This window comes from Anabrus simplex, chromosome 1 (assembly GCF_040414725.1).
Source record: "Anabrus simplex isolate iqAnaSimp1 chromosome 1, ASM4041472v1, whole genome shotgun sequence".
In the NCBI taxonomy this organism is placed as follows: domain Eukaryota; kingdom Metazoa; phylum Arthropoda; class Insecta; order Orthoptera; family Tettigoniidae; genus Anabrus; species Anabrus simplex.
In genome coordinates this window covers 523,090,275-523,115,256 of record NC_090265.1, presented here as the reverse complement: position 1 = coordinate 523,115,256, position 24,982 = coordinate 523,090,275, and the positions used below count along the sequence as shown (strand labels likewise).

At 40.3% G+C, this 24,982-nt stretch overlaps 1 protein-coding gene across 6 annotated transcripts in view; it reads left to right on the top strand.

Moving 5' to 3' along the window:
* The window catches only part of LOC136857073 (mpv17-like protein), a 248,902-nt gene that overhangs the window by 23,786 nt on the left and 200,134 nt on the right, over window positions 1-24,982 (top strand). The window contains exon 1 of one of the 6 annotated variants that reach the window (XM_067135451.2): window positions 22,517-22,613. The exons of the other annotated variants lie outside the window; for them this stretch is intronic. The gene's annotated coding sequence lies outside the window, so the exon portion shown is untranslated. Of the gene's footprint in view, window positions 1-22,516; window positions 22,614-24,982 lie in introns of those variants that run through there. 6 annotated transcript variants of the gene reach the window in all.

The following is a 24,982-nucleotide window of genomic DNA, read 5'->3' as shown; positions in this document are numbered from 1 at the left end:
GAGCTGCCTCCTCGTGGTTGGCTGGTATGTGGTTCCTCGCCACAGCCTGCCCTTTCTTCTAATTATGATGATGATGAAATGATACAAATGATTCCTTTCTGTCACTGTGCGCTGGTTCTAGTTAAGTCTCACGCGGGATTCAAACCCAGATCAGTTCGGCTGGAAATCGATTGCTAGAACAATGCGCCAACGTCCTGTCCTCCCCTTAATAATAACGACGTAAGACTCTTTCTTGGAAATTCTCCTTAAAATGTCCATTAGTGTCGATTTAAATGTAGATTTATAAAATGTATAAAACAACATTCTTATTGAGAGCAACAAAATATATACGTTTGTCACGAGTTGGTCACGAATTAAACGATGCTGATTTCCAAAATCTAAATTAAAATGTGTATCTGACTCTCTAGACAATTGCATGATGGCTTTCTTATCTTACCTTTGTCTAAAGAACACGGAAGCCAATCGCAGCTCTTCTATAATGGATGAGTATCGAAGAAATATTTTGTTTTAATCCACAGCCTGTTTCCAGTCATTCGGCCGGGTCAGGAATGGAATCAATGAAGCCACAATCTAGCGGCGAGGATAGGAATTGATAATAATGTTATTGGCTTTACGTCCCACTAACTACAGCTTTTACGGTTTTCGGAAACGCGAGGTGCCGAAATTTAGTACCGCAAGAGATTTTACGTGCCAGTAACTATATCGACACGAGGCTGACGTATTTGAGCATCTTCAAATACCACCGGACTGAGCCAGGATCGAACCTGCCAAGTTGGGATCAGAACACCAGCGCCTCAACCACTGAGAGGAAGCTGGATGAAAACCAGTGTGGTTTCAGACGACAGAGGGGCTGTCAGGATTCCTTCCAAGATACCAGTGAATACTTTGCCTGGTATACTAATCAATGAGATACCTCTGTAGTTATTGCAATCCTTCCTGTTCCCTTGCTTATAGATAGGTGCAATTACTGCTTTTGTCCAATCTGAAGGTACCTTACCAACACTCCATGATAATTTTACTACTCTATGAAGCTATTTCATCCCTGCCTTCCCACTATACTTCACCATTTCGGGTCTAATTTCACCTATTCCTGCTGCTTTATGACAATGGAATTCATTTACCATCCTTTCCACTTCCTCAAGTGTAATTTCACCAACATCATTATCCTCTTTCCCATGAGCTCCGTTGTTCGCGACACCGCCATGAAGATTTCCTTTTACGTTGAGAAGTTTTTCAAAATAATCCCTCCATATGTCCAGTGATTCCCTGGGATCTATTATGAGTTCACATGAATTATCAAAACACGGTTCATTTCCTTTTTCCCTCCCTTCCTAAGATTCTTTATTAATGTCCAGAAAGGGTTCCCTGCTGCTTGACCTAGCCTTTCCAGGTTATTACCAAAATCTTCCCATGACTTCTTTTCGGATTGAACAACTATTTTTTTCACTCTGTTTCTTTCATCTATGTACAGTTCCCCGTCTGCGTCAGCCCTTGTTTATAGCCATTTCTGATAATCCTTCTTTTTACGTTTACAAGCTGTTCTCACTTCATCATTCCACCAAGATGTTCCCTTTTTACCATCTTTACGCACAGTTTTTTCTAGGCATTCCCTTGCTGTTTCTACTACAGCATCCCTGTATGCCACCCATTCTCTTTCTATATCGTAAACCTGCTTACTTTCCACTGTTCGGAAATTTTCACTAATCATTTCCATGTACTTCTGTCTAATTTCCTCGTCCTGCAGATTTTCTACCGTTATTCGTATGCATACAGATTTCACTTTCTCTATTCTAGGTATAGAGAGACTTAGTTCACTAGAGATCAGGTAATGGTCTATATCATAGAAAAATCCCCGGAAAACTCGTACATTCCTAACTGATTTCCTGAATTCGAAGTGGGTTATAATATAGTCTATTATGGATCTGGTACCCCTAGCCTCCCATGTGTAGCGGTGAATAGCCTTGTGCTTGAAGAATGTATTCGTAACAGCTAAACCCATACTAGCACAGAAGTCCAGCAAACGCTTCCCATTCCCATTAGCTTCCATATCTTCCCCACATTTACCAATCACCCTTTCGTATCCTTCAGTTCTATTTCCAACTCTCGCATTGAAATCGCCCATTAGCACTATCCTATCCTTGCTGTTGACGCTGACGACGATTTCACTTAATGCTTCATAAAACTTTTGCGAATTTCACTCTCATCTGCACCCTCACATGGCGAATGCACTGAGACAATTCTCGTTTTAATTCCTCCAACTGTCCAAAAATTTGACAATATATGGCGAATTTATTCAAGCGAAATGTTATTAAACGTTATTTAGAAGAGAGGGAAACTCGTGGCGATTCCAGAGAAGTCCTACTTACCATTGTCAAACGGAACAGACTCTAGAGGGAGAAGAAGGAACGTTAGCGTGAAGGCACCGTCCAATCCTAGACAAAAGAGTGACTGAATGGGTTGCTATATTTCTAGAAAATAGATCTCAGAGAGTTAGAGTAGGTGAAGCTTTGTCTGACCCTGTAATAGTTGAGAGGGGAGTTCCTCAGGGCAGTGTTATCGGACCTTTATGTTTTCTTATATATATAAATGATATGAGTAAAGGAGTGGAATCGGAGGTAAGGCTTTTTGCAGATGATGTTATTCTCTATAGAGTGATAAATAAGTTACAAGATTGTGAGCAACTGCAACGTGACCTCGAAAATGTTGTGAGATGGACAGCAGGCAATGGTATGATGATAAACGGGGTTAAAAGTCAGGTTGTGAGTTTCACAAATAGGAAAAGTCCTCTCAGTTTTAATTACTGCGTTGATGGGGTGAAAGTTCCTTTTGGGGATCATTGTAAGTATCTAGGTGTTAATATAAGGAAAGATCTTCACTGGGGTAATCACATAAATGGGATTGTAAATAAAGGGTACAGATCTCTGCACATGGTTATGAGGGTGTTTAGGGGTTGTAGTAAGGATGTAAAGGAGAGTGCATATAAGTCTCTGGTAAGACCCCAACTAGAGTATGGTTCCAGTGTATGGGACCCTCACCAGGATTACCTGATTCAAGAACTGGAAAAAAAATCCAAAGAAAAGCAGCTCGATTTGTTCTGGGTGATTTCCGACAAAAGAGTAGCGTTACAAATATGTTGCAATGTTTGGGTTGGGAAGAATTGAGAGAAAGAAGAAGAGCTGCTCGACTAAGTGGCATGTTCCGAGCTGTCAGCGGAGAGATGGCGTGGAATGACATTAGTAGACGAATAGGTTTGAATGGCGTCTATAAAAGTAGGAAAGATCACAATATGAAGATAAAGTTGGAATTCAAGAGGACAAACTGGGGCAAATATTCATTTATAGGAAGGGGAGTTAGGGATTGGAATAACTTACCAAGGGAGATGTTCAATAAATTTCCAATTTCTTTGAAATCATTTCGGAAAAGGCTAGGAAACCAACAGATAGGGAATCTGCCACCTGGCCGACTGCCCTAAATGCAGATCAGTATTGATTGATTGATTGAGTACAGGCATTGTCGACAGTCAGTCACCAGAGGTTTTAGGCATCCATATAAATTCCAGTGACAAGTACATCGACATCAACACCTCCATTCACGGAAAGCTCGTGGCGACTCCAGAGAGGTCCCACTTACCAGAACTTGCGGCCTGTCCTGACACAGCCTACCTCATTCAGTTTTATAACTACAACTAGCTGTAGTGTCCGGCTCTGCTGGGCTAATTTGTATAATGTTTACTTTTAGGATTTGTATTACCGGTTTGAAGTGATTTTTTGTAGATTTCTTTGTTGTGACGTTGAATGATAGTTTAAGAACTGCTTTATAGATTTAGACATATTGTTATGTGTATAATTTTAAGTTTTATTTTTGAGGCAGTTCATGGGCTGAGAGATGGCACCCCCATCAATGGTCTTCCTTCAGGCTAGCAACCCGTCGGAAGGACATTTGGTTGCTTTCAAGTTTTGCAAGATAAATACAAACTGGACTGATGATAAAGATGACAAACATGGTAAAGAAAAAGACAATGGAAGAAGAAAAAATCTTTAGATGTGCTACCTGGAATGTACAATGTATCTCACACAAAGATGACCAGCTGGAAGACATTCTCGCAGAAAAAAGAAGAAGTCATTTTAATTGCGGGAATTTCGGAAACGAAAGAAGAGCTTCAGGGATCAAAAGAGACAGTAAATTATTTACAGTTTTACAGTGGGGTTGACAGACATACTAAAGCACATGCAGGTGTACTGCTCATGGTACACAAAAGATTAAGATCAACAGTTGATAGCTACACTTTCTGGAATGAAAGGATTAACTTAAAATTCAATTAAAATGTTTTATTAGTCCACCTATTCAATACCATCGGCTTATAAGTGCTTACAAGTACATACAATTACAAACACCTTCGGGACATGTTTCGCTCTTTCGATAGGGAATCTTCAGCCTTAACAAATCTTAAAATACTTTGAACTGTCTCCTATTTCTCCAAATGCAATGGTGAAAACATATGTTCTAACAAAACAGAGGTTCCAGTTCGCACCTCATTTTTACAACTACCCTAGGAGGAGTTTAAATTGCTTTCACATCTAATGACAGCAGTAGCTGCATGATCACGTCTTACACATGAAATCACTTTTCCTTTGTTAGAACATACGATTTTACCATTGCATTTGGAGAAATAGGAGACAGTTCAAAGTGACATTCTATATGGATTTCACAATTTCGTATAAGGAGAGGATCTGGTTTTGGTCTCGGAACACACTGCAACCCGAAGATCACGATGAGATCCCCGCTGATTCTTTGCCTCATAATTACTAATTTAATTAGTATTGTATCAAATTTATACATTTTTATTTCCATATTGTTATAAGGTTTTCTGTTAAGAAATGGGATCACTGAATGCTTTCCTTAGCAATGGCACATGATAACATTGCAGCCTGCCACCCTCAGGACCTTCCTCTCCTTCCAACTACACGTTCGACGTCATGGAAATACCGACGGAGTGTCCATCATTCTCCGGTAGCAACCATTCTGTGTGGCCCAGGCTATTTATTTGACTGCACATGTGATGAATTTTCCCCACGCAAAACATGACCTTTATCAGTACAGCCCCTCGAGACAAGCACCTTTTAATGAACAACGAAATGCCAATATCGTCCACAACGATACAATGGTGTCAAGGACCTTTCATCAGCATCACGTGACCTACACACGCATTGTACCAACATCGATCTTGAGGGGACGCACGAAGAGAAGGCTCTGAATAATTTATGAGATGTACCGTACTGCACCGCTGACATAAAAATGTGTAAAGAAATGTCTACTGCTGTAACAATATCATTTTCATTTTATTTATATTGTGATGGATGAAGCAAAACGGGGCACGTGAAAGAGCCTTGGATTATTCATTCGCCTATTTCTTTGATCCACTTACAGCACCACGGTGTGAATGAGTATAAAGTGAAATACACTTCACACTGTCATTTCAGCTCGCTTGTCCGACTCGTTGTCAGCGTTGAGGCCTTCGGTTCAGAGGGTCACGGGTTCGATTTCCGGCCGGGTGGGGGATTTTAATCGCCTCTGATTAATTCTTCTGGCCCGGGGACTGGGTGTTTGTGTCTGTCCCAACACTTTCCTCCTCATATTCATATAACACACTGCATTACCAACCACCACAGAAACACGCAATAGTGATTGCATCCCTCCATATTGGATTGGCGTCCGTCAGGAAGAGCATCCGGCCGTAAAAAGGGTCAAATCCACATGTGCTACGCAATTCGCACTCGAGAACTCACATGTGTGGGAAAAGCGGTAGAAAAATAGGAAAAAGAAGACTATCATATCAGCTCGCTTGTCGGATCAGTAGGATCCCAAGAAGATGGGTTCAAATCTGCCAGAGAGAGCCGAATATTTGAATGGTGGAAAGGTTTTTTTCTCTCTTTTTTCTTTTTTCTTCAATTTGCATTACGCCACATCGGCACAGATAGGTCTTCTGGCGACGATGGGATAGAAAACGGCTAGGATCGGGAAGGAAGTAAGCGTAGCCTTAATTAAGGTTCAGTTCCAGCTTTCGCCTGGTATGAAAATATGGAAAGAAGTATTCAGCACTCCATGTCGTATGATGTCAGCATGTAAAATATCTCTAGTCAGAGGCGTAGCCAAGGGGGTGATACTTTACACAAAAGAAAATGACCAGAAACTGACAATAAACACGTAAAAGTCGGCTCAATGGGTTGGCTTTTTTGATCATTCACGGAGACATAATTGTAACACGAACGGATCTCTTGAATCTATTTCCTAAGAAGCCTCCAAAGTTGGATTTAGATTGTAATTGTACCATTCGCTGTCAAACTGTTGACCTTGATCATATTGTTCTTGTTGTGTATTTTAACGCAAGATTTTGTAGTGGTTAGTGCGATTAGCTGCCACTCCCTAAGGCCCAGGTTCGATTCCCGGCTCTGCCACGAAATTTGGAAAGTGGTACGAGGGCTGGAACGGGGTCCACTCAGCCTCGGTGGTCAACTGAGTAGAAGGGGTTTCGATTCCCTCCTCAGCCATCCTCGAAATGGTTTTCCGTGGTTTTCCACTTCTCCAGGCAAATGCCGGGATGGTACCTAACTTAAGGCCACGACCGCTTCCTTCCCTCTTGCTTGTCTATCCCTTCCAATCTTCCCATCCCGCGACAAGGCCCCTGTTCAGCATAGCATGTGAGGCCGCCTGGGTGAGGTACTGGTCATTCTCCCCAGTTGTATCCCCCGATCCAAAGTCTCACGCTGCAGGACACTGTCCTTGAGGCGGTAGAGGTAGGATCTCTCGCTGAGTCCGAGGGAAAACCAACCCTGGAAGGTAAATAGATTAAAAAGAAGAAAAAATAAATATTATTTTACAGTTGGCTTTACGGCGCACAGACACAGATAGGTCTTGTGGAATAAATAAATAAGTAAATAAATAAATAAATATGTTCAAAATATGTGCATATACTGTATAATTATATTTTATTAAATACGAACAATAATGGGGAATGCTGGGGAATGTGTATTTTTCTAGAAACTATAATATTGAACTTTTTACTTTCCAAACAGGTGCATCCGATCCGATGAGAGCACAGAAATCAGTGTTAAATTCAACCCGTTTGCTGGTGCCGATCAGTTGCAACACAAAAGTTTGATGTACTCCCGTATTTCTTTCCTCTCCAGCTTGGTGACTTGTGTTAATGTTGGATTAACACACATTATAGAATAACACATTTCCATCTGTTCCAAAACCTTCCTCTTTACACTACCACATTGTTTTTTTTTTAATGTAACAATTAATTGTAGATCTAGCCCCTTTTGGCATTTTTAAGGTACAAGAGAGCAGAATACTGACTAACAAGAATGAAAGTTGCTTCGCAGTTAAGTACGGGATTATCATGCCAATGACCTTGTCTACCTGATTCAAAGGGATATTTGCAACAGCCACGCCATTTATAATCTCTTTTTGTCTCTTCAAGAACTTCACACCAGAAACTATTTTGTATGCCATTACTGAAAATGAGAAGAGTTCTGGTTGTCTTTGCCAGAGAAGAAAAATACTGTATACAGGAATATTGCATTAAAACTGCTAAATATAGAGTAATATTTGTATTCCATATTAATATGTGCCAAATCTAGAAACATAGAAAAATATGGAATATAATTTGTATTACAAATGACATAACTGGTAAATACAAGCTTAAAAATTATAATTATCTTCATGATAAATAAATATTTCTTTACGTGTAAATCCTAGCCTTGGATAAAATATGAATAATACAACTTGTTTCAGTGTAAATAAATACAGCAATGACTGTGCAGTTGATCTGAAGAAAATTAATTTACTTAGAAATAGCAAGTACCTCAATCCCCACTCCCCACTCACCATCACAACTTCGAAAAGGAAAGTCCATCTGAAGTGAGTAAACGTTATGTTGTGCTATAATGTCCGTAGGTTGAACTGTTCTAAACTCGTCCTCAAATTAGTCTACGAGGTCTTCCATGCTTGCTCGATGGAAAAACAAGATGACACCATATTTCCAGTCTCGAGACATCTTTTGAACTTAAAGCCTCATTTATGTATAGAAATACATCTGCTGCCATGAACAATTTTTGTACAGTTAAACATACGTAACTAGCAGACCTTGCATATGCACATTAGGCATTCAAAACGGTGGACCACAATCTTCGCAGATCCGATAACATCAACCAGGAAAGAGAGGGCTGGAGGCTGGATGAGCCAAGAATGAGCTGCCTCATGCTAGAGTGGACCGCTCTTTTAAGTGGCCTAATGAAACGAATTTATATGCCTGTGTCTCACATGCTATTTAGAGGTTAATTCAGGGGTGTCCGAAGTCGTGCCACAGATCGAGAGCTGTCTACGGCTGTTACTTTTTCAAACAACACTCGCTAATTGCTGATAGCTGAAGCAGGGATGCAATGGTGCCGGAACGCACCGGAACGGAGTCTGAAACATCTGGAAAGGCGGAATGCAGTCTGAAACCTATTCCCCTTTAAAATGACTGAAGTTTATTTGTTTTTATAACATTTTAATGTTAATCTTGCAGAGAAGCAGCAATTACAACATCTTATTGGTCAACAACACAGTACACTGCTTGCGGAAACCAATAAGGATTTTCGTGCACCATAATGTTGCATTTCATATGATTTAACAAATACCCTGATTTAATAGATCTATAAGTAGCCAGTGAACTGGAAAAGGGTACAGGCCTCCAGAGTCCTAGATCAGCCTCCAGTATAATTAATTGTATTAATATTATGCGAGAGAATAATTGCAGCTGTTTCTAAATCGTCGGTTACTGTAGATGAATCGACATCAGTACCATAAAAAATACTTTTAATAGTATATACCCGTGCATATTTCACTGATGACGAAACAATTATTTTTCTTTAAATTGCTATGCAGTAATTTGAGTCCGCTTCTGCTGAGAGTATAGTTTTAATTGATTATATTCTAGTGGCCTCTCACATGAATTTTAGCAAAAAATTGATTGGTGTATGTAAATATGGTGTGAGTTTTATTATGACTGAGTTTGAAGTATCCTTCTATTTCCAAGTGGTATAGTCTGTGTCATAGAATAGAACTAAGTGCGTAAACTCCGTGTCTGGAGTAAATGAATTTTAGATTTTCATGGATAACGTATATTCATTGTACCATAGATACCAAAAAAAAAAAAAGAGCAGTATCAGCTGCAGACAAATAACCTAGGACTGCAAATAGTAAAAGTAGGTTGAATTCTGTTTGTGTGTTGGGTAGCTTTATCTCATAGAGCTGCTGAGGCAACTGCCGAGTTACAAAGCTCTGTATGAACATCTCCTGAAAGTGAAAACCTACAACCTGTTTTTCAGTCATTGACCGGGTCAGGAATGTAATGAATGAAGCATATATAGGCTGTTAGTACGATGCGGTCGCCACTCCCAAGTGATATATTAATGACTGATAAATGCTATGAAATGAGAATGGAGAATGCTGCTGGAATGAAAGATGACAGGGAAAACCGGAGTACCCGGAGAAAAACCTGTCCTGCCTCCGCTTTGTCCAGCACAAATCTCACTTGGGGTGGCTGGGATTTGAACCACGGTATCCAGCGGTGAGAGGCCGACGCGCTGCCGTCTGAGCCACGGAGGCTCCTATGAACATCTCCTAACGACATCAAATTATCAGAATCACAGTTCTAAATAGCGTTTAATGTACAGTATCACACGAGTTTGTTTTAAATTTATCACTACTGTAATTCCCAAAGTGATGCTGCCAATACATCAGAGTTCAAAGCACTGATTAAACAAATCAAGTAATGGTACCTTCTACATGGCCAGTATATGCAGATATCCCATGGCTTGAAGAAGAGAACAAATTTACACAACTATGTGAAAGGTTCTATGTGCCATTCGACATGGTTCGTGAAGACTTCAGGGATTTCATAAACAGTAACGGTAAATGTGTGAAAGACAATTTGGTATTCTGGAGATAGTAGGTTCGAACCCCACTGTCGGCAGCCCTGAAAATGGTTTTCCGTGGTTTCCCATTTTCACACCAGGCAAATGCTGGGGCTGTACCTTAATTAAGGGCACGGCCGCTTCCTTCCCACTCCTAGCCCTTTCCTGTCCCATAGTCGCCATAAGACCTATCTGTGTCGGTGCGACGTAAAGCAAGTAGCAAAAAAAGACAATTTGCTGCATCAGCATTGCCAATAACTAGCGCTGACTGTGAAAGGAGATTTAGCACTTTGAATGTCATCATGGCACCATCCAAGAACCGTCTTGTGATTGAAAATATGCCTAGTTTGATGTTCATCAACTTATTCGAGCCACGAGTTCTGTGGGATCCAACACCTTATGTAGAAGGATGAAACATAGGACGGCTGATGACACACAAGAATCAGGCAGTGTCAGCTTCAAGAAAATGAAAGACACAAGACTCTCTGTAAGCTCTTTTGTCACCGGGCGAGTTGACCGTGCGGTTAGAGGCGCGCGGCTGTGAGCTTGCATCCGGGAGATAGTGGGTTCGAATCCCACTGTCGGCAGCCCTGAAGATGGTTTTCTGTGGTTTCCCATTTTCACACCAGGCAAATGCTGGGGCTGTACCTTAATTAAGGCCACGGCCGCTTCCTTCCAACTCCTAGGCCTTTCCTATCACATCGTTACCATAAGACCTATCTGTGTCGGTGCGACGTAAAGCCAGTAGCAATAGCCGTTTGTAAGTAATTTTTCATATAATGTATTATCATGACAACTGTGCAGATTTTACGCTATTCTATGGTAGTTTATGTTATGTAGAAGTATCGTACCTACAACCTGTTTTCCAGTCAGTGACCGGGTCAGGGATGGAATGAATGAAGCCCCCATCTTGCGGCGAGGATAGGAATTGTGCCGGCTGTCGAAGCCTGTCACACTCCTCTGGGGCAATGATTAATGACTGACAGATGAAATTAAATGATATTGGAGAGTGTTGCTGGAATGAAAGATGTCAGGGTAAACCGGAGTACCCGGAGAGAAACCTGTCCTGCCTCCGCTTTGCCCAGCACAAATCTCACATGGAATGACCGGGATTTGAACCACGAAACCCAGCGGTGAGAGGCCGATGCGCTGCCGCCTGAGCCACGGAGGCTTTAGTTAAGTTGGTATTGAACTTTTATGTGAATTTGAAACATACCTTCATTAATGTTTTGCTATTATTATTATTATTATTATTATTATTATTATTATTATTATTATTATTATTATTATTATTATTATAATTTACAAGATAATCTAGAAAATTAGTAATACGTATGTATAATAACTACTTGACAGCATTACTGGCAAATATGCCTTAACTAGCAAATCTACCCGTGCTTCGCTACGGTATTCTACATTGTGTACGGATTTCTACGTAAATTACCGTACACGCAGAGAGTAAGATTTTATTAAATTGTCTCTTAGCGGTATCCGAAAAACACCACCCCACACCTTCTTTCCGATGTAAGGTGCGCGTTGGTGAGTTTTGATGATCAGACTCCTTCTTTAGTGGTGTACATGGTTCGTCCTATGATATTTTCTCGTATTCCTCTATTTATACGTTTAATTGAGTTAGAAGCTATGAATAGGGTGCAATTTGGGTACTGTTTTCACACCTTGTACTTTTCGCGTACTTACGTGGCAGCTAGAATCATAAACTTCGGCTCGCATAATTATGGCCACTGTTTGTGCCAATGGGCTACACTCTGCGGCATTGTTGAAATATTGACAGCCATCCTTAGTGCTTTTCGAAGACGATTGTAACCTCCAACAGTATTCCACAAATATCCCGCAGAATGGCAGCTTGACGTCTCTCTCGCCTTCTATCCAGTATACAGAAATGATGACGAAAAGGGCATCACGTTACTTCCCTTCTGGCAAGCAGCTAGAGACGTTGCCATGGTAACCGATAGGTTCGTTGTCGGTCTGCGACAGAGCACGAGACCCGCAGAAAATAATAATTTTTTCTGTCATTTTAAGATGAAGCGAAATTATGAAGATAACAAAAAAATATAAAATGAAGGGATGTTTCACACGTAGTCTACAGATTATACAGAAAATCAATAGTGTATGAGAAAATATTAAATAATTCGTTGACCTCCCTATAAACCCCCAACCTGTTCTATGATTTTAAAATTGTATGCATATAAAAACCAGCTCCTGGATAAGTATACTCTAAACATGAAGTTTTTCGAGATCTATCCACCCATTTTGCCATGATGGTGGAACAGACAAACAGGAAAACAGATAGACACGAAAGCTAAAAACCACTGATGACGTTCTTGAGTTGACCTAAAACGGATAAATATCTGAAAAATTGGCAAAAATAAACGAAATTGCACACATCGGACCCCCTAGAACTTTATTTATATAAGTCTTCGAGTCAGTGATTTACCATGTCATGAGGATCAGGATATTCCAGGTCTCTTTTTTGCGGATGACATCCTTCTGCTCACATTGACCCCCGTTAGCACGCAGGGGAGTATAATCGAAGTGGTAAATTACTGTAAAGAGTGGAATTAAAAATTAATGTACAGAAAATCATAAAAGGATATAAATTGTCAAAGAATGAAAAATGGTGGATGGGCGAGACGAGATTAGAAGTTGTCAAGAAAGTAGAGTATTTGGGTATGATATTAAGTGGAGATGGAAAATGGTCAGAACAAATAAAACGAGCTAAACTAAAGGGTATGGGTTCACTGACAGCTATTAACATTTCGGATAAAAAGATGTCCAACACTGATTACAAAGTGTATGAAAATGTTTTTAATGCATTAGTTAAATCTAGGGTGTTGTACGGAACAGAGATCTGGTGAGTTGAAGGGAAAGTGTATACACTTGATGCAATTACGAGTAGATATGCTAAAATAATCATAGAACTACCCAGTTGTACAGTTAACTGTGAAGTGAGAATGATGTGCAATGATGTAAGTCAGCAGGCATATATTGTTAAAAGGATTATTGGCTGAGACTGAAGTTGGGATCACGTGAAGAAGTGTTACAGATATGATACCAAACACTAAATAAAATATCAGTACCAAGTATACTGGGTGGATGGGGTACGAAACATTTTGGAAACGATAGAAATGGGATACTACTGGGAAATGGATTGCATAGAGCAACTAAGAATATGTAAAAAAAAGTTCTAAGAGTTAATGATGTTGAAAAACAACAAACTGTTTCCCAGTGTAAATATAAGAAGTCACTAGATGAATTGTGTAATATAATTGGGAGAATGAGGATTGATACCATTGATACCAACATTTACAACTGAACATGCGTCATTGTGTCGATTCACCGCACGTTTCTTCTCTCTTGTCAAGTAGTGGGTAGAACTTCTCCTAAGTCCATCTGTCATATTTGTAGTATGTGATAAATCCACGAAGAGCAGCAGCAGCAGCAACTAGAGCAGAGAAAAGTAGTGAAGAAACATTTTACACAATACCTTTCAGCAGATCTACCCGGAAGCTATCAAAGAAAGGTACTCTGATATCTGTCTTTATTGTGAAGGTGGTCCAGCCCTTACCCGTGGAGATGATCTAGAGATTCGGAGCTTTTTTTTTTAGAATGTTTTCAAACGCCAATTTGGAAGTTAGGAGGAAGCTGGAAGACACCAGCGGTTTCGCAGTCAAAGGAAGTAGGTTATAACCGGGCGAGTTGGCCGTGTGGTTAGGGGCGCGCAGCTGTGAGCTTGCATCCGGGGTATAGTGGGTTCAAGCCCCACTGTCGGCAGCTTTGAAGATGATTTTACATGGTTTCCCATTTTCACGCCAGGCAAATGCTGGAGCTGTACCTTAATTAAGGCCACGGCCGATTCCTTCCCAGTCCTAGCCCTTTCCTATCCCATCGTCGCCATAAGACCTACCTGTATCGGTGCGTCATCAAGCGAGTTGAAATAGGTAATGAGGACATAAATCAACCAAGGAGAATTCGTTCAGTCTTGAGCTAACTGACTAATACAGCAAGTTGCAATGGTGTCTACCATTCAAGGAGTGTGCGTCTGTCCGGGTGGGGGGGCTTGCGCTTTGTCTCCTTTCGGACGCGCACCGTACCCAACACTTATTTGCTGATGCCTCCGAGGCTTCAGTCGTCCCCGCGACTCGGTCGCAGACTGATCCTCAAAACTGATCAACAGTCCTTGACCTCGTAGGAAGTTCGGCTGTCACCCCAAGGACACCACCAAATACTATGAGGGTGACTTGCTTCCTTAACCTAACGCAGGGAAGCTTTCGTAGAGGTGATGGCCCCTCCCCGCCATCACCCGTGGCGACCATCCAGTAAGTCGATGCGCTTTGTCGCCCCCGGAATCCTTTCGGACGCGCATCTCATCCCACGTAGTTGCTAATATCCCTGAAGTTTCAGTCGTACCCGACACTCGGAACTGAATCCCCAAACAGAGAAAACCCCTGTTCTGAGGAGCAGTGACCTCGTGTCGAGTTCGGCTGTCACCCCGACGATATTAACAAGTACAGTGGGGGAGTACCAGCTGCGATCGCAGCAGGCTTCCCCGTAGTGATGGCCCCTCCCCGCCGTCACCCGTGGCAACCATCCAGAGAGTCAGCACGCTTGATCGCCCCCGAAATCCTTACGGACGTGTGCTGTGTGAACGGGGAATAGCGAAAGCTTTTCTTATTCTCTTATATTAACTGAATGCGGACTGCACAGTAAGCGACCTGTTCAACAATAGTATCTTTCTGTCGTGTCTTGGTGTTGACTGTGCACCGACTGTGCTGTGATTATAGAGCAGAATGAAGGCTTCTCCCAATCCATTATTTCCTACCAGATCTCAAAATTATGTTACACTAAGGAATAAGGTCGTAAGAAAAAAGAACTGAGTTTCTCTCGTATATTATGTTGTTTCCTACCGGAGGATTGTTGAATTGCGCTGCGAAACTCCTGCTCTCGCATTCTATTCTGGATGAATTTTCCTTTAAGGATATCAAATACTGTAGTAGTGTTACTACCTCAATCCTGTAGATGGCGCGTCACGCTCGATGAACAGTGATTACAGTGTATCGCATGTATTACAAGCTGCCATTTCCTCATACATTTGTGGCAATAATAAGTTTGTACGTTTCCTTAGATACAAGTTCGACATATCAAGCTTCCAAAAACTGAACCGTAATCTTATTTCTAGTTATTCAGAGCACTTCCTTCGTGATGTACAGGCCGTATCGAGGCTTTCATCGACCCGCGGGTCCACATGCATATCCCACCAAATCTAAATATTCCCTTAAATATATATAAAATGTTTCCCTGTCACCTTATATCAGAAGCAATCATAATATCATGTTCAATTTAACGCAATTTTAGCATTAAATGTAAAGGCTCGAGTTCTCGCTTATTACGTTTAATTTCAATAATCATTCAGTAGATGTAAATTAACCCGTTCCTTTCGGTAAGAACCTGTGAATCTTATTGTTATACAAGAACATGAAAGTCCCAGAGACTCCTAACTTGGGAGCGAGGGTTGGCAACTACGGGTCCATTTTGCATCCTGGCATTGTTTCCACTTACGTACTTAAGCCAGACTCCTCACTTTCATCTATCCTATCCGACCTCCATTGGTCAACTCTTAGTCACTTCCGACCCCGACATTATTCGGTTCCCAATGCCTATGGAGCCTTTCATTTCGTGGCCCTTGTCTTCCTTTGGCCGATACCTTCATTTCTCGACGTGTCGGATCCTTTCCATATTTTCTCTCTGATCAATGTTCAATGGAGGAAGGTATCCTAGTTGTACTTCCTCTTAAAACAATAGTCACCACCACAAGAACATTAAAGTATTAACATCGTCACTTTTATGTTCCATTCTTTTGCTGGTAGACCTACAACTATTCAAGATTTACAGGAAAGATTATATGTAGGGTTCGTAATAATTTTGCGTTTTGAAGTCTTACATTTAGCATTTTTTAGCATTTATACATTTTTGAATGAGCTGGTTATAGTGTTCAGAAGAGAGACAGAAAATATGAGTTCATTTATCAAAAGGTATAATATTAACGTGAAACTAAAAATCGCATTTGCATAGATCCAACAGTACTGTAAAATAAAAATTAATAAAGTGTAGTAGAATTGCACATTTATTTTAAATTGATATAGACTAAAGCATCACACAGAAAAAAATTATAACTGTCAAGTAAATGTGCCCGTGCTTCGCTACGGTATTCCATATTGCATACGGATTTATACGTAAATTAATGTACACGCAGTGAGAAAGATTAAATTGCATGTCTCTTAGCGTTATCCGAAAAATATCACGGGGACGACCACATACGCTGCTTCCGATGTACGGTGTGCGTTGGGGATTTTTGATGATAATGGCAGGCTACGTTTCGTACTGCCATTCACAATGGAGTTCGGCCATTTTTACCATAACGGAAGGATCACTTGCCTAATGCCATTCATAATGGAGATGTGGAGTTTTCACTATAAAGAAAGAAATACCCCGCAGAATGGGAGCTTGGCGTCTCTCTTGCCTTCTACCCGACGAGAAACCACAAGTTTACAGGAATGACGACAAAAACGGCATTAAAATTACTTTCCTGCTGGCGGTGGTGGTGATTAATTTTAAGAGGAAGTACAACTAGGCAACCATCCTCTATATAACACTAATTAGAGGGAAAAAAAGGAAGGGATCCGACACTTCGAAAAATGAAGATATCGGTCAAAGAAAGACAAGGGCCACGAAGGGCGTGAAAATGAAAAACTCCCTAGCCCTCGCAAACCTAATAGCGTCGGGGTCAGAAAAGAACAAGAGTTGACCAAGAGAGGTCAGACAGGATAGATGAAAGTGAGGAGTCTGGCACAAGTAAGTGGAAGCAATGCCAGGACTCAGCTGAGGGCCCCGTGGTCGCCAACCCACGCTCCAAATTTCAGAGCCCCTGAGGCCCCTTTTAGTCGCCTCTTACGACAGGCAGGGGATACCGTGGGTGTTATTCTACCGCCCCCACCCACAGCTGAGTCCTGGCATTGCTTCCACTTACTTGTGCCAGGCTCCTCACTTTCATCTATCCTATCCGACCTCCCTTGGTCAACTCTTGTTCTTTTCCGACCCCGACGCTATTAGGTTTGCGAGGGCTAGGGAGTCTTTCATTTTCACGCCCTTCGTGGCCCTTGTCTTCCTTTGGCCGATATCTTCATTTTTCGAAGGGTCGGTCCCTTCCATATTTTCTCTCTGATTAGTGTTATATAGAGGATGGTTGCCTAGTTGTACTTCCTCTTAAAACAATAATCACCACCACCACCACCACAGGGGGATTTCCTGCTGGCAAGCAGCCGGAAACGTTGCCATGGTAACCGGTAGGTTCGTTGTTGGTGACTCAATGCAGAACATAGAACCCGCAGAAAATAGTAATTTTCTCCGTCATTTGAAGAGTAAGCGAAATTATGAATGCAACAGCAGTTGTTTAAAATGAAGGTACGTTTCACATGTAGTCTACGGATTTTACAGAAAATCAATAGTATAAGAGAAAATTGAAACAGCCTGCCCTGGTCTTCCTATAAACCCCCAGTCTGTTCTATGCTTTTAAATAATATGCATATCTATATCTGCTCCTGGATGAGTATACTCTAAATATGAAGTTTGGTCGAGATCTATCCAGCTGTTTCGCCGTGATGGTGGAACAGACGGACAAACAGACACGAAAACTAAAAACCACTGATACGAGTTCGAGTTGACCTAAAGCGGATAAATATCTGAAAAATTGGCAAAATATACGAAATAACAGACAGCGGACCCCCTATAAGTTTATTTATATAGATATAGAAACCAACTGCAACTGAAAAAGCTATTTTAAATAACTGATCAACCCTTGAGTTACGGTAACACTGCAAAATGATTCTAAATATGGGCATCACTTTTATAAAAATTACGGGTATACTGCCGTGAGATTTATGGCTTAGAATACATCTATCTCAAGGAAATGAAGTAGATGTAACTACGGGCCCCCAGCTGAGCACATCTGATGTAGACCCTTAGCTAATGTCTGCCAGATGCGGTTTAGCTGTACATCAAATTTGTTGATGTGGTGTAAATGTAGAGATGATTTCTCCCTACTTTAATGGCATCATCATGGCTTGGAGGTGAGCCTGTAACAGGTTACCCAGAGGGGCTTTTCACCAATTAAAACAGGAAAATAATTGTATTGAATTAGTTGTATTTAAATGGTCTCAATATATCACTGTTTCGTTCAAGAAAACAACTAAGTAGAAGTACGGCATGATTATATTATTACAATTACAATCATTTAGTGTTTTACTACACACTAAAGAGATTGCTAGACTTCCGTAAATGTGGGCAGCTTACGCAGCAAGCATACGTCACAGAGAAGCGAGAGGGCGGATAACTTGGCAGGTAAGGCTGCAGTGACGTCGATATTTTTTACGAAGCTCTCCTCTACTATTCAGCTCAATATAAACAGTCAGTTTTGTTTCTTATATTTAAATAAAACTGACGTTATAATTTTTGTGTTGCAATAATCAACGGTACAGAGTGTAAGCACACAAGCTACAATTTACAATTCCTTGGATGGAAACGACAGTATTTCCATTTTTTTTTAAATCCTGCTATCCATTAAGCAAAAATAATAAAATTACATAATTCAATAAGTTTACTGCTTGATTTTGCACATTGTTGCAAGGGCGCCCATACCCAGGGGCAAGGTGGGGACGCGGCCCCCCTCTAGCTCTCAGGGAAAGGCAGAAATCTAGTGTAGTCACGTGTTTTCCTTTCAAGAAAATGACTTAAAAGTCAGTATTACGTAAAAGCGGTAGTATCGTCCCCCAACAACAGGCAGGGGATACCGTTGGTTATTCTACCGCAGAATAGAAATCGCCATTTTTCTTCCAAAATATTAAAATTACTACGTACCTCCAGGTCTGGGACCCCTCTAGATGCTCTCATATGGGCGCCCAGGCATTATTGTAGTGTTGTGTGACTTTCCCTGTTCACTGAATTTCTGAAAATAGTATTTAATACTTATTAGGCATCCGATGATAATAGGTAGCATTTAAATGGCGAGGGAGTTTCATCACGATTGAAGACATAGTTATTTACTATCGAAAATTAAAGTACAACAACAATTATTTAAATACATCTACCAAATAGATATGCAGTATGCCTTCAAATAAACAATCTAACTGATTTTATTCTCGGTAAGCATGATTCGATTGTTGGCGAGTTTAACACATAATTGAAACCCAGTCACAAGCCACAGTTTATCCACCTTAACTCCGTATTATATTAGAAATGTTTCTAAAGCACCTCTTAAAATTTAATGCTGAAAATTGTAATTCATTTCGTACATTATTAACATATTATTTGAGGTTGTAGGCCTAATTAGTTATTGTATCCGGTCAAAATGCATAAACTGCAATGGACAAACGTAACTTATTTCTTATAAAGTAAATTAAAAATGACGTGGATTTCTTTCTTTCATTATTTTGTGCCTCCATTTCAAGCTGGAGTATCGCCACAATGATCAGGAGTGACTGGGAGAACTTCGCCTAACCTTCATGGCCTGTGACGTAGGCACAGCGCCACTGTGTTTGAATAGCATACGCTCATCGCCTGCCTGCCCGCTTACAGTGCCGGGCGCCCGCGGGACGGAATGCCCAGCGTGAGCACCTCTGGTCTACATTAACTCAGAGGTGGTGGTGATGGGTGTGATTATTGTTTTAAAAGGAAGTACCATTAACTGAGATATTTGAAAATTAATGTTTATACCTTTATCTAAAATTCGATCAATGATACCCTGCCGGAAATACTTCGACCAAATTTCAAGACGAGCCATAGAGAAGTTGGTAGTATTAGGAAAGGTGCCAGAAAGGAAACCCAACACCTATCAGATCAAATGGGTCGAACAGGTGAGGATGCTTCAGAAAGCAGGCAAGAACTCTTCAACTACTCCTGACTTATAAGCACACTCTATCAAGTTTACAATGAGAGAGAGAGGTGTGTATCTGTTTCGATTTCATACTTCAGTGTACCCGTGGCTCAGACGGCGGCGCGTCGGCCTCTCACCGCTAGATACCGTGGTTCAAATCCCGGTCACTCCATGTGAGATTTGTACTGGACAAAGCGGAGGCGGGACAGGTTTTTCTCCGGGTACTCCGGTTTTCCCTGTCATCTTTCATTCCAGCAACACTATCCATTCTCATTTCATAGCATTTATCACTCATTAATATATCACTTTGGGAGTGGCGACCCCATCGTACTAATAGCCTATATATGCTTCATTCGTTACATCCCTGACCGAATCAATGACTGGAAAACATGTTGTAGGTTTTCATTTTCACGTCAGTGTACATAATGGCTTCCTTTCGGTTTCTTGACATCTGCAGCTGTATAATGGGGATAATAATTCATTCGATCATTCGCATAAAATGTAAATAATCTGTATATAGTCAGGAGTGGTTATCCACCGCATTTGAGGGATTTATGCAAGCATTACAGAAGTAAACAAAGAAAAAGAAAGAGAAATAAATGAATGAATGAATGAATTATGCATATTATATTATAAAATCACTACAAATAAAGGATTTGTTTTAAGATAACCGGCGTTTTCGACCGACTTACTGAGCTGTCCTGCATTTTACAGAAACGTGAAATATGCTAAGAATACCAGGACTACCCCGAAGAGGCTAATTGTGTTTTGTTGACTTTTAAAATCCTCTCATTTTTGCTATGGGCTTTATGTCGCACCGACACAGATAGGTCTTATGGCGACGAAATCCTCTCTTAAAAATGTGAATAAACATAGTGATTCTTCAGATTAGTACTTCAGTAATAATGTTGGTTTGTAACACAATTTGCAATGAATGATAAGTAGGCCTAACATTTTTCAGTGACAAGAGCATTTCACAAAATGTATCGACATATTTAAGTAAAAGAGTTTCTTACAGTTTTAACATTATTATTATTATTATTATTATTATTATTATTATTATTATTATTATTATTATTATTATTATTATTATTATTATTATTATTTCCAACTTTATGTGCTATGAAAAACCTCATGCAAACAACACCTGAGTCCCTGAAAGTGGCTAACTATTGGACAGCAACCATATAAGTGCATTCTTCTGCCAATACAGCATCTACTTTTCCAAGCAAAGTGCTCGACAGGAAGTCAGGGGTCTCACCACAAAAGTCATTTTTGTGACATAGTGTATACCCCATGGGGTGATTTTGACCTACCACAATGTCCATATATTCACCTCATTAAGGTTGTGCCAGACCCAGCACATGGCTAGAGTCGGATTAAATAGATTCCATTATTACATGTTTCCTTCTTGGTATAAATAAATATAACTGTTTTTCTCCTCACGATATTTCCAGTCAGATGGTCCATATTCGAATTATGTCGAATTAGAGAGAGGAATGTTCATCTAAAACATCACATGTTGTCAGAAAGGGCACACGGACTTAAATGTATTCAAACGCCAAAATAGACCAGGACGGTTCCAGCGACCCTACAAATAATTAGAATAAGCTAAAGAAAGATTATTACTGTCAAAAAGCCAATATTTGATGGAATTTTACTTTTCATAAGAAAATTAAAATTTGGGTACATCCTCATTATTGGTATTCTGAAGATCTGGCAAGTTGAGTTTAATCCATCAGTTTTTTACGAATAACCTCAGTCTAAGTGAACATAATATCTGAAGAGTGATTTAGTTCTATGGAGTGTCCAGTTTTTCATGTGGACGGCCAAAGTTCGAATCTGGCGAATCTCAGATCGGAAATTTCATCTGAAAAACATGCAGCGTCAAAAAGAGCATTCTTTAAGCCCCTCCACAAATCATAAGATCAGAGTGGCGGTACAGTGAACTGCAGGAACGAATCAATATATTAATTAAAGTATGAGAAAATGTCTATATAAATTTGTATATGCTCAGATTTTTCAATGGCAGACATTTATACTTGGAAAGAAGACCAGAAACTTAGAGAGGGGAAAACAGGGTGATAACTGACACCTTAGAATTCCTTGCAATCTGCAGATGTTCTATGTGGATATTCTTGTCTTTTAGTAGCTCTTATAAATGTAAGGGTATTTTCTTGGATTTTTTATGGACAAATAAGTTACCTGGAAAATTACAATCAGTGTAACCATTGTCAGCACCAGAACCCGAATTTAAACTGCTCAATATAACAGGAATTGTTAACTAGAACGATCTTGAAAATGTACATATTAATGATCAGTCGCATGATTATCAGAAATCGCCGAGCAGTTGTATGGGAATAGCTGCGTTAATCGACATGTCTTGGTACTTTTATAAAAATAAAGACATTCGGCGTGAATGAGTCGATATTCTAGTTTCTCCTAAGCGGATGAATATCCCTCTTATATCTTTATGCTGCACATTCGGGGGATGAGCACGCTACTTTATCCCACCTCCCAGGGTGACGCGACGCTCTACACTGCCCTGTCCGATCGAATGCAGCTCGGGGTGGGCGTCTGTTGGCAGACCTGCTCCAGTCTTGTGTCAGCAGCATTGCGCTAAAAATGTGACCGTCTTCCTGTGCGTTTCAGAGATTTTGTAGTTGGAAGTGTTCGACATGGAAGCGGCAAGTTCGTGAATCCAGGTGAGAATCACGGCCCCTATGATTTGTATGTTTATAATGGTTTGTGGATAAAATAACACCTTTTGCTGTGGCCTTGACCTAACACACTGCCCAAAATTTAACCTGCTTAAGGTTGTTCTCAATCGAGTAACAAGTGATTGCAACGATTGCTAGACACTGTTTTTACTTGAAAAGTTTCCTTTTGAAAGTAACTGATAAGTAATCGTTCTGTGTACTTAATTTATGCCTGTTTATGTTCGTGTAGATTCACAGATAATAGTTCTGACTGTCATGCAACACATTTATAAAGTATTTAGTGTAGGAAATATCTTGGATTAAACCGTCCGTGTACTGAATTTTCCGAACGCAGCATATATTATTCCATATGTTAGTGTACGTTATTTGTTACTTACATGGCTACTTGAAATGTATTATTATTATTATTATTATTATTATTATTATTATTATTATTATTATTATTATTATTATTATTATTTTATTATTATTATCCGTTGATTTAAAATGTATCTAACACCATCTATAGGAAGCGGCCGTGGCCTGGTGTGAAAATGGGAAACCACGGAAAACCATCTTAAGGGTTCGAACCTACTATCTCCCAGATGTAAGCTTACAGCTGCGCACCCCTAACCGCACGGCCAGCTCGCCCGGTATTATTATTATTATTATTATTATTATTATTATTATTATTATTATTATTATTATTATTCGTAAACATTTCCGGCTCCTTGATTGAATGTTCAGAGTACTGATCATCGTTTCAGAAAGCCCCGGGTTCTGTTCTCGGCCGGGCCAAGGATTTTAACGGCATGTGGTTAATTCATCTGATTCAGGGACTGGGTGTTTGTCTTAACACGCTTCTCTTCATGTACTGGGTATACAACACCTACTCGACCAACCACTACAGAGACACACAAATATGAATGCATCCCGTCATAATTGGTTGGCATTAGGAAGGGCATCTGGACGTAAAACTGGGCCAAATTATTCTCAAGTGCTGACCCCAATAAATTGGGAAAAGCCAAGAAGTAGAAGATTATTTGCAAACATGACTTTTATGAGTATTGTGCAAGTAACCACTTGTTACTTATAAGGCTACTAGCTGTGGTAGCCGGCGTTGCCCGGATAGTTTTGGACTGTTTACCTTTAGGATTTGTTTTACCAGTTAGGTAGTTATGCGGGAAGTGAATTTTTATAGAAACGAGTTTTAGATTATTTGATTTTCGAGTAAAAAACTTTGTCCTTAATAAATGATAACTATATGGATTTACCCGTCGCGCTATAGATACGATGTACACGATTTCAGCTGTCATTGACACTGTCACCAATCAGCTTAGCGACCCCAAAAGCAGTGGATTAAACACTAATCTCGGCCATTTTAGACTATTTACTTTTAAGCCCCTCTCAGCCCCGCCTCCCCCCCTCCCCCCCCCCCCCCCGTCCCAATGATGGCTGAACGTGGACTTCAACGGTATCCAGAGCGTCACAATTCGTCTCAGTGACACATAAACCATGGATTCGACATTAATATCGATTATTGTTCATTATATTTACATGTCATCCCCTCCTTCCCCAACCCCAGCAGAGGTTGGGATGTTTCCTCTCCATAGTCATATAGGCCTATGTACCAATTTTCGTTCAGAACTATTCTGTAACATACCCACATACATCCATAAACCGGTTATTTTTACGTTCATTTTCACCCCTTCTCAACCTACATACTGATTGCGGCTGAAGTATGACTTGACCATCCAGAGTGACACAGTTCAACTCAACGACCTTGTAAACAATGTATTACATTAATATCAGTAATTTTCGTTTATTTTTACGTTTCACTCCCTCCCCTAGGAGTGCTAGGGGTGTTTTACCCCAACAGTATTTTTTTCAGATAGTAAGTTACATGTGTACCAATTTTGTATGAGGTCTATGCTGGAAGAAACAGACATACATCCATCCACTTTGGATGTTTTAAAGTCCAAGTTCAGCCCCCTTTGGCATATGGGGTGAGAAAGGGTGAAGAAATAAAATGACAGAAATGTCGGAGGTTATAGTTGTATGTCTGTATTTTCCGGTATAGCTGTCAACTAAATTTGACAGAAATATTGCTTACTATTTGTGAAAAATGCTGTGTGGTTAAGACACCCTTGAAACCCTAGGGGAAGGGGTGGAATAAAAAAATATAAATGAATACGACCACAAATAGTATCGAAACAATAGTTTTCGGCGTCGCTGAGATGATTAGTGATACTCCGGACTTTTTGAATTCCAAGTTCAGCACCCTTTGGCATAGATGGTTGAGAAAGGTTAAAAACAATTGTCCAAAATGATCGAGATAATGGAATTTATGTATATTCCAGCGTAGCCATGAACGA